General features: G+C 42.1%; 1 protein-coding gene across 1 annotated transcript in view; it reads right to left on the reverse strand.

Moving 5' to 3' along the window:
- Positions 1-14,576, reverse strand: part of PPP1R7 (protein phosphatase 1 regulatory subunit 7) — a 229,391-nt gene that overhangs the window by 1,486 nt on the left and 213,329 nt on the right.

Genomic DNA, 14,576 nt, shown 5'->3' on the forward strand with positions numbered 1-14,576 from the left:
ACTATGAAATCATTTATTCTGTATGTTATACCTTCATCAAAATGACCAAAATCCTGTAATATCAAATGTTTATTTATTAACTTTCTTCCGCTAATCATGATGTATTGTAAGCCACTTTGAGCCTGCAAAGAGGTGGGATAAGGTGGGATACAAATGCAACAAATAAATAAATAAATAAATAAAATAAATAAAATCAAAACCAAGCCTAATGCAAACCTCTCTTCTTGACCAGTAACTCACAGATGAGATAATTGGCAAACCAAGAGTAAGATGATCCCAAATAACTTCGGAACTAGTAAAATGACAAATGAAGAAAACAGCAAGTATAGTCTGTGAATTCTTGAAAGCTGTGACTTCCTTGAGTAGGTTCTAGACTGGTCTAACAGGACTCAGGGGAAGGTAATTAACAAACCAAGTTTAAGTTTCTCATTCCTTATTGTCCATGCCAGACCAGATCAGCCGAGTATATCCAATCTACATCCTGACTTATGGGTGGCCATAAGTCATGACAGCACTCAAGAATTTTGTGCCCAAAGAGGAGGCTCTCCCAGCCTAAATACTAAACTTAGAATTGGAATGCAGGATGGCCAATTAGGACATGTGCTAAGGAACTATTTCTATCTGTGCTGAATTTCCTTTTTTGCCTTGTCTTTTTGATTTGAGCATGCCAAAATGAAGCAAGAGACCCAGAGGCTTCGGCAACCCTCATTAACAGCTTATGCACAACCCTTATCATTGTTGGTCATTTCTGCTGTTGTTGGGGCTGGAAAGAGCCCCAAACTGAAGGCTGATATTTCTCTCAGTCCAACAAGTCCCATTTTACCTCTGGGACCACAGAGTACGGAATCTGAGTTACCAGGGGAGGTTGTAGGATTTATTTATTTAGTTTGTTGCATTTGTATCCCACATTTTCCCACCTCTTTGCAGGCTCAATGTGGCTTACAATACATCATGAATAGTGAAAATAAGAAGAGAGTAGACATTTGGTATTACAGAAGGATTTTGGGTTACATGATAATGATAAACAAGAAAGTAATGTAACAAGAAGATATTATAAATGTTAATAATAATAAACATGCTGCATAAATATAATGAGAAACCGCTGAATAGTATAAAGTTCCTATGGTCAGTGAAGTGCAAGTATTAAGGCAAAAGACCTATGAGTCACAAACCTGTGAAAACAATGAGGGAGTCATAGAATCAACCTTGAGCAGCCTGGTGTGAAGCAGAGACAGGAGGCTGTGTAAGGGGGGGCAGAAGGAATGTTGCTTGCAGACATTTGTAGATAAGGAATGTGAGAACAAGCTTCAAAGAAAAGGGTTGCTGACATGCACACATTGGGTGCAGTATGAATGTAAGTGTATTTAAACTGAGGAGAAGATAGGTATCCTAAGCAAAGCAAAGCAAAGTAAGATAAGCATATATCTCTGTATTACTGCTGAGCAAATATATATCTCCGTATTATTGCTAAAAATGTATTGTGTAAGCAGACTTTGCTTCCAGTGTGGTGTTCCCACGCTGCCTCTGTCCGACGGAGGACAGTTGAAAAAATAAAAATATTTTGATTATTCTTCTTTATAATAGGTGTCAGTTTCTTTGTTTACACACATATAAGGTGTAAATCAACAAATTGGCGACCGCGGCAGGACGCGGCTGCCGTCGTTCGGATTAAGTTTTTGGATTGGTAATCGTGTGACTTTCTTTCCTATGATCTCCAGAAATGGCCAGCCTGGATTGAGTAGGTTATAGATTGTCAATCAGCTGAACCGTGAGTATATCTTGAAGCAAAGTCTTTTGAAAAATTGCTTTTTTATTCTTGTATCTTTCATTATTTATATTATTGTTTGCTGTGTATTTTGCTAGCTTAGGCATTGTTTGTTATTATATCATGAGACCTTTTCAGTCTAAGAACGAACTATCCCCTCAACCCGCTGCAGAGGGTCAGGGAGAAACATCTATCACTCCTTATGTTTTGTATGTAGATAGCCGAAAGAATTGCTCACCCCTTGTGCATGTTAAGGATACTTTTCCCTTTGAGGCACCCGTTATTCAAAAGGTCTGTGAGAAATGGGCTGGATATGCCTCACAGGATTCATTTTTATCATGGCCAGGTGGTGGTTCATTTGTAAGAACTCAGCTGTTGTCTGTTTTAAAATACATACAACAAACCAAAAAGGGAAAATCCTTGCAGAAACACTTACATGTTTTAAATCTTTTTATGGTAGCAGCAGACTTATACCATGCTGATAAAATGAAAATTGAGACACAGACGCGTGAAACAGCATGCATGAAGGCAGACGAGGAATTTCAAAAACAGCCTTCTTATCAGAGCTCTGAAGCTGCCGCAGCAACACTACAACATCTTGGATACCTTTTGCAGAACCAGCTGCCACTGCTGAATTAGACAATTTACAATCATTATTACATGTTGTTACCCATGAATTGGACATTGCTTTAACCGCCCTACAAAGGCAGATTGATGATGATGTTTGTGAACTTATTAATGATACATCATGTTGTGCAGTTGATAGAAATCAATCAATAATTGTGAAAAATGCAATGCAGCGCATTCTTTCTCTAGCAAGAATTCAAGTAAGTGATTATGAAGGGATATTGGACACGTCATGGTGGGATACCATAAAAAATTGGTTTGGAGGATTAGGTCCATGGTTAAGAGGGATTGTGACTGGATGTATTGTTTTCATATGTGTTGCAGGACTCTTATTATGTTGTTTGCCTTGTGTACTTGGTTGCTGCAAACGAACATGTCAAGATTCATTGAAAATGATCATGGTAACTCAGATACAAAATATAATGCCTGACACCAGTGACTATGAACCAAACTGTCCTGGGTTACTGACTCCCCCCGAAAGTTCTGTGGTTTGATAGAAAATGTTTGTCATTGCCATGACGGCCTGAGGTGTTACCTATTTATAGGATGATGCCCAGTCTAACAGTGATGAAAACTATAACCATGAAATTTTTGTGAACCTTGCTTGACAAGGTTCAAGGGAGGATTTGTTAATAATAATAAACATGCTGCATAAATATAATGAGAAACAGTTGAATAGTATAAAGTTCCTATGGTCAGTGAAGTGCAAGTATTAAGGCAAAAGACCTATGAGTCACAAACCTGTGAAAACAATGAGGGAGTCATAGAATCAACCTTGAGCAGCCTGGTGTGAAGCAGAGACAGGAGGCTGTGTAAGGGGGGGCAGAAGGAATGTTGCTTGCAGACATTTGTAGATAAGGAATGTGAGAACAAGCTTCAAAGAAAAGGGTTGCTGATGTGCACACATTGGGTGCAGTATGAATGTAAGCGTATTTAAACTGAGGAGAAGATAGGTATCCTAAGCAAAGCAAAGCAAAGTAAGATAAGCATATATCTCTGTATTACTGCTGAGCAAATATATATCTCTGTATTATTGCTAAAAATATATTGTGTAAGTAGACTTTGCTTCCAGTGTGGTGTTCCCACGCTGCCTCTGTCCGACGGAGGACAGTTGAAAAAAATAAAATTTTTTGATTATTCTTCTTTATAATAGGTGTCAGTTTCTTTGTTTACACACATATAAGGTGTAAATCAACATAAACATGATAGTAATATAGCAAGAGAACATAATAAAACAGTTTTGGTTACATGTGGGAGAGTTCACATGTATTGATCTTTGTGGTATGTCCTTTCAAAGAGATGGGTTTTCAGTAGTTTGCGGAAGTTGGTCAGTTCATCGATCGTTTTTAGGTTGCGCGGCAGTGCGTTCCAGAATTGTGTGCTCAGATAGGAAAAAGTTGTTTCTGCCCCATGCTATGCCCAGCTGATCTGGAAGCCAGGAGTCAAAAAATTTATAAAGATTTTTGTCCAGCACCGACTCAGGGAGACCCACCACTCTCAAGTTATTTCGTCGCGCTCGGTTTTCCTGCTCTTCCAGGCGGTCTCTTAGCTCTCCTGTTTCTTTTTGGAGTTCAGAAATTTGAGCCACCATTTGCCGAACCTCGTCCTCTCTCGCCACTACTCGATTCTCCACTTCAGCAATGCGCATGGCCTGTGCATCAAACTTTCCGTTTATTTCATCCACAGCCGTTTGCAATTTAGTAAGTCTGTTTTCCAGCGCTGCAGACACGACCTTGTTATTTCCGCTATCCATTCTCCTGCCTGCGGTTCAGTGTCGCTCCGCGCGGGCTGCATTGTTGTTTCCGCCATCTTTTTCGACGCCTTGTTGTTCGGGGATTTTGCTCCTCTCTGGGCTTTCGTGGGCATTCCTCAGAAACCCTCTCTGAAACGTGACTAATTCTGGTCTCTGTTCTGTCGTCTAACAGCCAACACCCTCAGAGTTTGCGTGTAGCCAGCAAAACTGGCTGATTTTAGCTGAAATTAGCAGATCTCTCGGGGAGCCTCTCTCCACCACGTCTCCTCAGGCAGCAGGCATCACGTGACCTCAGAAGAGACATTCTGAATACATACCAGACCAAACCTCTAAAATACTACCGGTACATCAATGACATTTTTATGATTTGGACGGAGGGGGAAGAAACTCTACTATTCCTTCAATACATACCATCCTACAATCAGATTCAAAATTGACTACTGCCCAGAAAAAGTAAATTGTTTGGACACCACGGTCTCAATCAGCAATGGCTATATACAAACATCTATATACAAGAAACCCACAGACAGATGCAGCTACCTCCACAACTCCAGCTTCCACCCTTCACATACAAAGAGATCCATTATTTACAGCCAAGCCACAAGATATCACCGTATCTGCTCTGACTCAAGGGACAGAGACAGACACCTTGAAACCCTGACTGCATCCTTCGAACGGAAAGGCTACAACCCCAAAATAATCGCCAAAAATATTGCCTCCTCCCTCAAAACACCCAGGGAAAATCTGCTACAGTACAAAGACAAAAAAGCCACAGACAGAATCCCCCTTATAGTGACATACAACCCAGAGCTGGAAAAATCATAAAAGATCTTCAGCCTCTACTTCAGGAGGATGAATTACTGAAAGAGATATTCCCATCCCCACCAGTGCTTGCTTTCCGACAGCCACCCAATTTAAAACATAAGCTAATCAGAAGTAAACTCCCAACACAGACTAAAAAAGAAGAGAATGGCACACATCCTTGCAATATATCCAGCTGCAAGCTATGCCAAAACATTTCACAGGACCCCACAGTCATTCACAAAGGAAAAATATTCAACATAAAGGAATCTTTTACATGCTCAACTTCCAATGTGGTATACATCATTCAGTGTAAAAAATGTGACGAAGGATGCTATATTGGAGAAACAAGCCAGATGCTAAAGACAAGATTTAATTTACATAGACAGCACATGAAGAATGCCAGTGCCAGCCAGGATTCCACCCCTGTGGGGCAGCACTTTGCAAAACCAGAACACTGTACCAGTGATTTCATAGTAAGAATCCTGAAAGGTAACTTTAAAACAATACAGGAACGTAAGACCTTTGAAGTCAGAATGATTGAATATTTTGACACCCAACAGACAGGACTTAACAAGGATCTGGGTTTTCTAGCCCATTATAAATCATAAAGTTGTATTGCTCTGTCACCCACCTCTCACCTATCCACCCCCATCCTGTTAGACTATCACTGAAATGCTTTGATGTTCCCATGCATATCTCCTATCCACCCCCACCCTGTTAGACTGTCACTGAAATGCTTTGATGTTTCACTTATATATACTGTCTTCTACCACATTTGCTTATTTCCGATCTGACGAAGAAGGGCAACCTTCAAAAGCTAATCAAGAAATGTATTAAGTTATGTCCAATAAAAAAGGTATCATCTTATTTTCTTTTCCATGTTTTATTTTGTTTTATTTCTATTGATAAGACATAAACTGGAAATCCTCCAGGGTTTCCATTTTAAGAGAGAGAATTTAATGTTTGAAGGACAATGCATATTAATATTTCAGGATTTTTCGCCTGCAGTCCAAGAGCTACGTCGGAAATTTCACCCAATTTGTGTAGCCCTTAGAAACAAAGGAACTTGGTTTATACTTTTATATCTATCACTGCTTAAGGTTTTGCTGAATGGTTGCTGGTCAGCCTTTAAATCTGTGACTGCTGCAAAATCGGCACTTATAGAAGAAGGTATTTTGGTGCCAGATCACTAATCTTGCTTGCCTCTGCAAGCCAAATAATGGTGACCTGTGAAAACATGGGTATACACCCAAGTATATTTGTCAATTTGGAAGGAGGGGGTCCCTAGCATTAACAGTGTCCCTCTGTATTCCCCTAGACTAAGCCTGGGAGAATGATGTTGGTGTTGTTTGGGGTTTTTGAATTGGGTCGGGGGGGGGGGGGGGGTCTGGGTTGTATGAATGTTTGGTTATAAAAGTTGTGCAAAAGGTGTTGGGTTTACGGGGATGGGAAAAAGGCAAATTGTTTAATTATGCAGCATATGGTTTGCTTCTCAGGACAGCTCGACAGGAATATCATGTGATAACCAAATTAATATATATTTTGAAAGCCATTTCGGTGTACGTAGTAGGGGAACACCCTGGGCAAGGCTGGATGCTAGGGTTGTTAACTGATATGGTACCAACTGTGATTCTCTCTCCTAATGTAGGCTCCCATGCCAGTTAGAGTAGCCACCTGGAACGTGGGAGGAATCACATCTCCAATAAAACGTGCAAAAATATTAACAGCTTTAAAATGTCATAATATTGACATAGCCTGTTTGCAAGAGACTTGTCTCTCAGAATCTGAGCATGCAAAGTTGTGTAGTGCATGGGTGGGAGAAGTACACGCGGCCTCTCCTCAAGGAAAGAAAGGAGGGAGGGGTGGCGGTGTTGGTTAGGCAAGGCCTTCCCTGTAAGCTATGTTAGTTCAGGATTCCACAAGGAATTATTGATTCTAAGGCTGTGGATAAAGGGAATAGAGATATTATTGGTGGTAATTTATGTCCCTACTCACCATGACCCCCAATTCTTTAACAAGGTGCTTCAACATTGTTTGAAATTTACTTCACTTAGAATGCTGATTTTGGGAGACTACAATTTAGTGTCAGACCCCATTGCCGATTGTTCTAATTTGGGTGTGGCAGGGTCCAATAGGGCTTGGGCACATCTTCAACCATTTTGGCAATACATTAAATTTGGCGGACACATGGAGGGCTTTACATCCTGGAGAAAGAGACTACACACATCGTTCTGGAGCACATGGAACGCATGCCCGCTTAGACTACATATTGGCTGACAATACACTTTTTCCTTCGATATTAGCAACAACAATAGGTCCTGAGGAGATTTCGGACCATACTCCAGTTTGGGTGGACGTTGTACTGCCAACTGAAGGGTGGGTTGGAATTGGCTGGAGATATCCAGTTTATTTGCATAGGGATTATCACTTTCAGAAATATATACAAGAAAAATGGGAATGTTATATTAATCATAATAAACAGCATATAGAACAGCCAATTTTGTTCTGGTCGGCCTCAAAGGCAGTGCGGAGGGGCGATGTTTCATACGCACACACTCGGAAAAACGTTTGTCTCAAGGAATTCTATTATTGGAATCAAGATTGCGCAAAGCCAAATGTGCTCATATCTCTAGGCCTTCTCGAGCAACTTTAGAGGGTCTGCAAGTCATTCAAACAGCTCTGAATACCATGCTGCATGAGAAAGAAACCCATTCTTTATTGTATCATAAGTATAAATTACATCGCTATGGGAATCGTTCTGGGAAAATGATGGCCCACTTAATTAAATCACAGGGGGGGGGGGGGGGGGCAGGGTGGTGACCTCCTTGCGAGACTCTGTGGGATGCCTTACTAATAATCAAGCGCGTATTGAACAGACATTCACTCAATATTTTACTCATTATATAAGGCGGGGCCTCAGCCTGGGGCACAAAAACTAATCGCTTATCTGCAAGACTCATATCTACCTAAGCTCAATATGCAGGAGATTGACTTCTTAAATGCCCCATTAACATTATCAGAGTTACAAGGGGCAATTTAAGGCTTAAAGATGTCTTCTGCTCCAGGCCTGGATGGCTTTGCTGGAGAGTACTATAAGATTCTGCCACCGAAGGCTTTGGGAGCCCTTTTAGCATATTATGATGAAGTAACTGAACAGGGGCAATTCCCACAATATTACTATTACTACTATTTATCATTTCTAAAGCGATACTAGACATACGCAGCGCTGTAGACTTGAACATGAAGAGACAGTCCCTGCTCGACAGAGCCTACAATCTAATTAGGACAAACAGGAAAAACAAGAGATAAGGGAATATTAAAAATGAGGATGATAAAATAAGGGTTCTGAACACATGAATAAGGGTTAGGAGTTAAAAGCAGCATCAAAAAGGTGGGCTTTTAGCTTAGATTTGAAGACAGCCAGAGATGGAGCTTGACGTATCGGCTCAGGAAGTCTATTCCAGGCATATGGTGCAGCAAGATAAAAGGAACGGAGTCTGGAGTTAGCAGTGGAGGAGAAGGGTGCAGATAAGAGAGATTTACCCAGTGAACGGAGTTCCCGGGGAGGAATGTAGGGAGAGATGAGAATGGAGAGGTACTGAGGAGCTGCAGAGTGAATGCACTTATCGGTCAATAAGAGGAGTTTGAACTGTATGCGGAAACGGATAGGAAGCCAGTGAAGTAACTTGAGGAGAGGGCTAATATGAGCATAACGACACTGGCGGAATATTAGTCGTGCAGCAGAATTTTTAACAGATTGAAGAGGAAAGAGATGGCTAAGTGGGAGACCTGTGAGAAGCAAGTTGCAATAGTCTAAGCATGAGATGAAAAGAGTGTGGATGAGGGTTCTGGTAGTGTGCTCAGAAAGGAAAGGGCGAATTTTGCTGATATTATAGAGAAAGAAACGACAGGTTTTAGCAGTCTGCTGAATATGTGCAGAGAAGGAGAGGGAGGAGTCGAAGATGACCCCAAGGTTACAAGCTGATGAGACAGGAAGGATGAGAGTGTTATCCACAGAAACAGAGAATGGGGGGGGGGGGGGGGGGGGGGGAAGGAGAGGTTGGTTTAGGGGGGAAAGATGAGAAACTCAGTCTTGGTCATGTTTAGTTTCAGATGGTGCTGAGACATCCAGGCAGCAATGTCACACAGGCAGGCTGATACTTTGGCCTGGATTTCGGCTGAGATTTCTGGTGTGGAGAGGTAGATCTGGAAGTCATCAGCGTAAAGATGATACTGAAAACCATGGGATGAGATCAGAGTACCAAGGGAAGAAGTATAGATGGAGAAAAGAAGAAGTCCCAGGACAGATCCCTGAGGTACACCAACTGACAGTGGGATAGAAGTAGGGGAAGATCCACTAGAGTATACACTAAAGGTACGCTGGGAGAGATAAGAAGAAAACCAGGAAAGAACAGAGCCCTGAAATCCAAGTGAGGACAGCATATCAAGGAGTAGGCTGTGATCAACAGTGTCAAAAGCAGCAGATAGATCGAGAAGGATGAGGATAGAATAGAGCCCTTTGGATCTGGCCAGGAACAGATCATTGGAGACTTTAGAACTTTAGTTGAATGAAGGGGACGAAAGCCAGATTGAAGTGGATCAAGAATAACTTGAGATGAAAAAGTCAAGACAACGGCGGTGAACAGCACGTTCAAGTATCTTGGATAGGAAAGGGAGGAGGGAGATGGGGCGATAGTTGGAAGGACAGGTAGGGTCCAGTGAAGGGTTTTTAAGGAGTGTGACTATGGCATGTTTGAAGGCATCAGGAACAGTCGCAGTGGACAGTGAAAGATTGAGGATATGACAGATAAAAGGGATGACAGTAGAAGAGATAGTGTTAAAGTAGATGGGTGGGAATAGGATCAGAGGAACAGGTAGTTAGTTTCGAGGAGGAAATAAGCTGTGTAGTTTCCTCTTCAGTGATTTCAGAAGAGGAAGAAAAGGAGGCAGGGGTTGGAGGGTTCAGAGAATGGCCTAAGGGAAGGAGAGGTGGAGTTGATCTGGTTGAGAATTCAAGTTTAATCTTGTGAACCTTATCATGAAAGAACTCAGCCAGAGTCTGGGGGGGAAAGTGAAGGGGGGGTTGGAGGTGAAGGCACTTTGAGGAGAGAGTTCAGTGTGGCAAACAGACGTCGAGGGTTTGAGCCAAGAGAATTTGTCAACTGAATGTAATAGTCCTGTTTGGCAAGTAAAAGAGCAGACTGGAAGGAGGTCAGCAAGAATTTGAAGTGTACGAAGTCAGCAAGGGCACGAGTTTTCAGCCAGAGGCGTTTGGCGGAGTGGGCACAGGAACGTAGGTAGCGGATTTTAGAGGTCAGCCAAGGTTGGGGTTTGGTACGCCTTATAGGACGGGGCATGAGAGGTGCGAGTGTGTCTAAAGCAGAGGAAGAGACGGCTTCATTGACAGATTTGGATGGTGCAGTGGTAGAGAAGAGGTTCAAGACACTGGAGGATAGGGTAGAAATGTTGTACCTGGACACGGAAAAAAAAAAATCACCTGCAGTCTCAATTCCTCTTGGAGGTTCCCAAATGGGCACATTCTACTCTCCTCCCACAATTGCCCAAATTGAGAGACTCTTTCCCTTGTCCATCTCTCAAAGATTCCTTTATCTCTCCCTAGCCTAAATTTCTGGTGGTACCTGATCAGTAATATACAAGGCGTGGGAAATACACCAGGCTAACCAGAAACAAACGAGAAAGTTTACTGGTAAAGACACATATCTGATCAATGCCAGAAGTGGTACCATTTTCTGCCTGTCCTATGTCTTCCTACTTTCTTCCCACAGCTCTTGCAGATGTTTCATAAAGGGATTGGATCTCCCCCCTGCCCTCCAGATCGACAGGAAGAATTGCAAAGCACATTCACCTGTCAAGACCTGTTCCACTTAAATGGCAGGCTTTCCTTATCTATAATATTGTTTGCATGATCTACTATAATAAAACTCACCCTCAACGTTCTGAGGACACTGACGTCAGTGAAGCCAAGCCCTGACTTCCTTCAAAAAGGTTCGTGGTGGTGAAGCCACCAAAAGCGCTCTGGGCCCCGCCCTCGAGGGCAGAGCAATGGCAGAGCAACGAAGGGGTTGGCAGGGAGGGAGGCAGGGGGAATCGCTCCGGGCCCCGCCCTCACGTCAAACCTCATGACGTTGGGGGCGGAGCAATGGCAGAACAACAAAGGGGTTGGTCAGGGAGGGGGGGGTGTTGGCAATGAAAACCTTGCTAGCGCCCGTTTCATTTCCTCTGAAACGGGCCTCTTTTACTAGTATTATATAATGTTTATGCATATATATTACTTGATTTTAATTCCCTTGCAACTCCATATTACAGTGTCCTATATCATGTGCCTTTAATTGTATCTGAATGTTCATGGTTTTGTTCTTATATCTATGATATGAAATGCATGATTTCCATTATTATTATAATTTCCGTGCATATGTATGTTTTCTTTGCAACACAATATTTATAGTGTCTGATATTTATGTGTTTTTACTTGTAGATGAATGTTCATGATGCTGTTTCAATATCTATGATAGTGTTTGCATGATGACTTCTATTTTATGTATTTTTCTTTATATAAGAATATTGATATCCTTTCATTTGCACTATTCATGTTTTATATTTGTTTTATAGACTCCTGAAGAAGGTGCCATGGCGCCGAAACACGGCTGTGTTGAGTCGACTTGTTGCAATAAACATATTTTTTAATTATACGTCTCCCCCATTGTTTGAAAAAAACTTATTTTCCCCACCCCCTCTTTTGTAGGCTTTCCTTCTCCCAGTTTCCAAATATTAATTTTACTTGGGATGCCCTATATCATCTCCTCAAGTTAGGCAAAGCCAGGCCTCCTTTTTTTCTACTCCTAAATAAAATCTTGTGGACACATTAGGTGGCTGCTCCCTCCCATCCCCCCAATAAAAGTCAAAACCCTCTTTTATAAATTGCCTAGGGTCTTCTCTGGCATGTCTATCACTAGAACTTGAAATGGATACTGTACATACAGTAAGATATTAATCACTGCTATTCTTCTCTACAAAGACAATAGTTCCCCTGCCATCTTCATAAATCATTGTAGATGATTCAGCTCATATAACCATTCAAATTCTTTTAAAATTTGTATCCCAAATCATCAGATCAAAATAGTAGCCCATTTAAAGAAAGTTAGAATTTCAGCCCTCTTATGGCTAATGTTTATAATTAGGGCCTATGTCTTATCCATGTCCACTCTGAATCCTACCATCTTATACTGCCACAGTTCTTTAATCACCACTGGTAACACAAGCTGTGAGTGTGCTATGTAGAGCAAAATGTTATCTGCAAAAGGGTATTTTGTGTTTCTTCTCTCCTATCCTTATGCCTCAAGCATCCCTGGTCTCTCTTATTCGTATGCTCATTTATAATTCCATTCCATCCAGGATCAATTTCATCCCTCGATTCAGTCTCCATTATCACAGCCCTTGGTCCCCTTCAAAACCCAACACTTCCACCCACATGGATGCAAGGTCAGAGTACAAAATCTGACCAATCTATTCAATCCTTTAACTTTCCACAATCCTAGCCCACTTGGTACCCTTCAGCATACTACTACTACTGCTCCTCTCTCTCTCTACCCCATCTTTCCCTCCCCCTCCCCAACCACAGGCCCATCCTCTTGTGGCTCATCTCTCCCTTAGAGAAATTGAGTCCTCAAAGCAAGGGCTCCCCATAACTTCAAACTACCCTCTCATTCCTCTACATCTCTACAAAACCTTCCGCACCCTCTTCAACATTCGCACAATGTCCCATGTTTCTTCACTGAAATGTGATCGTCTACTTCCACTATTTTAATCATCAAACAATCCAAACCAGATGCTAACAATTGTTTGTGGTACCTCTACCATCTTGCTATTAGAACACTGAATGTTCTCCCAGCACCTTCTCAGTTCTCTTTCTGTGTTTGCTTTTTGCTCTATCCATGTCGTATGGACTCCTAAAAACTCTCTGTTTTCTTCCCTCTGGAACTCTCTTCCACCTAGCCCAAGTTGGCAGTTCAGTCCTTCTTCATTTTGTGCTTTCTGCTGTGGTAATGTGGGCAGTCCCTCCTGTTGCAAGGCTTTGAAGGCCTCTTCAACTGTTATCAACTTTCTAGTCTTGCCATGCACTGTGAAGAGCAGCGCAAAGGGGAACAGACATTTGTACCTTAAGTTCTCCTGCTGCATCCAAGTTTCACTTCATTTCTCTTCTCCTTTGTAATGTTATGGAGCAGATATAATTGAAAATCTGTTTTACTGTTCTCCCATTGAAGCATTCCTAGTTTTCTTGCCAAGTATATGATTTCTTTTTTTAACTGCATTATTTGTAGAGGCATGCTGAGATATACTGCACTTTCAATCTCCTCATCAGGCCTAAGCTACAGTGTGCCCTTTTGATTTTCATCTCCACCTAATTCGTACCTTCCTCTCTAATGATGAGAATCTTCACTACTTTTGAAGTTTTTAAAATTTGTCCTCCTCTAGTATGCCCCAAATCCTTAAATTACAGTATGCAGACCTATTTTCTAGGTCCTCTAATGTCTCTGTCCACTTGATAGTCTCTCTCTTCATTGCAGCCACTTGATCCTTCACTGTGTTGGTTCTTACGGCCCTTCAGCTCCTCTGGTTTGCCAACCAGCTCGGCTATGTCTCTCTGGAGCTCCTTCAATTAACCATCCACTCTCTCATCTCTACTTTGGTGAAAGTCACATCCCCTCTGTTCTCTGGTTCTGCTTCTTTTCTATATGTTGAAATCAGTCCTCTGCTCTACCATTCTGCCATTTTCATTGTGCTTGGTTTTGTAATGCTGCAAATGGTGATTTAACGGCTTTAACATTTTCTTAACTGCCTTCATCTCTCACCTTTTGTTGAAAGCTGCTAGGGTGGAGACAGTCATTAATTTTTATACTTTTATCTTCTGTCCTCCCAGAGCTCTCCTTCACTCAGTGACATCACTTTCTTCTGCCTGCTTTCTTGAAAGTTTTCTCCAAAATCTGTATCCGGCTGCCTGCTTAAGTGGGGCAGAAGGGACATAAGCTCACTTTTCAGCCCCAAACATCCTTTACATCTGCTGTTGAGCTTCACCACTGTATTGAAAACAGATCCTCCTTCTGACAGCCAGCATACAGCCTTGACTACCTGCAGCCACTGCTGCAAGTGGCATACGTCTCTGGCTATTTCTTTCATTCCTCCTCCCCCCCCCCCCCCCCCCAAATAAACATTAATAGCAGCTTTCCAGTGAAAGGGTTCTGTTGCAGAGACGTAAGGAAGCTAGGGAGCAGTGCAGAAAGAGGGAGAAGAAGGGCAGTTTAAGTGTGGATCTGATCTTCCTGATCTAGTTCTGCTTTCCACCTTGCCCAGCCAGAAGGCCACCATATGCAAAAGCCGTGGGAGACTTACTAGAACTTTACCAGAGGCAGTTGAAGCCAAACCCTGGAAGCCTTCTCAGTTGGAGGCCAGATTCCTTGGAGCATCTCTTCCAATACTTTTTGCTGTGATAATGTGGGCAGTCCCATACTACTACAGAAGCTTTAAGACAAGGACAGTGCCAGGCACACTTCTAAGGTCTATGCCCTGAAAATGGACAAATCAAGATCAGGTATACGTATGAAGTATCAC

This window comes from Microcaecilia unicolor, chromosome 10 (genome assembly GCF_901765095.1).
Source record: "Microcaecilia unicolor chromosome 10, aMicUni1.1, whole genome shotgun sequence".
Lineage (NCBI taxonomy): Eukaryota > Metazoa > Chordata > Amphibia > Gymnophiona > Siphonopidae > Microcaecilia > Microcaecilia unicolor.